The sequence below is a fragment of the Galeopterus variegatus genome, unplaced genomic scaffold (genome assembly GCF_000696425.1).
Source record: "Galeopterus variegatus unplaced genomic scaffold, G_variegatus-3.0.2 Scaffold981, whole genome shotgun sequence".
Taxonomy (NCBI): Eukaryota; Metazoa; Chordata; class Mammalia; order Dermoptera; family Cynocephalidae; genus Galeopterus; species Galeopterus variegatus.
Window position 1 is genome coordinate 85,669 of NW_007727092.1, and position 404 is coordinate 86,072.

General features: G+C 35.6%; 1 protein-coding gene across 1 annotated transcript in view; it reads right to left on the reverse strand.

Moving 5' to 3' along the window:
* The window catches only part of LOC103591515 (chromosome unknown open reading frame, human C10orf126), a 145,703-nt gene that overhangs the window by 19,542 nt on the left and 125,757 nt on the right, over positions 1–404 (reverse strand).

The following is a 404-nucleotide window of genomic DNA, read 5'->3' on the forward strand; positions in this document are numbered from 1 at the left end:
TTTCAAGACAATATAATTTTGAATCTCTAAAGTGATTCTCCTGTACAGCCAGGAAGGGGACCATGGCTCTACATACTGGCATGTGCTAGACTAAGGTTGTCTGACCTCATCTTTTCTTTTCTACCCATTTCCACACTCTAAGTGACTGATCCCATGCCAATGATTCCCAAATTAACATTTCCACCTTACCTTTCCCCCAAACTCCATGCTTGTACATATCCCACTGCCCATTAGACAAAACCTCTTTAAATAGAAAGATAATTCCCCAAAAGCCCTGTTTACAATAAGAATTCTTATTATTCTAAAAACTCTTTAAATACTTACAGTTTATTTTCAATTCTTTGCTAACTTTACCTGTTTTTCAGTATATGCTCAATAAATGATGGTGACTGCTATACTATTAA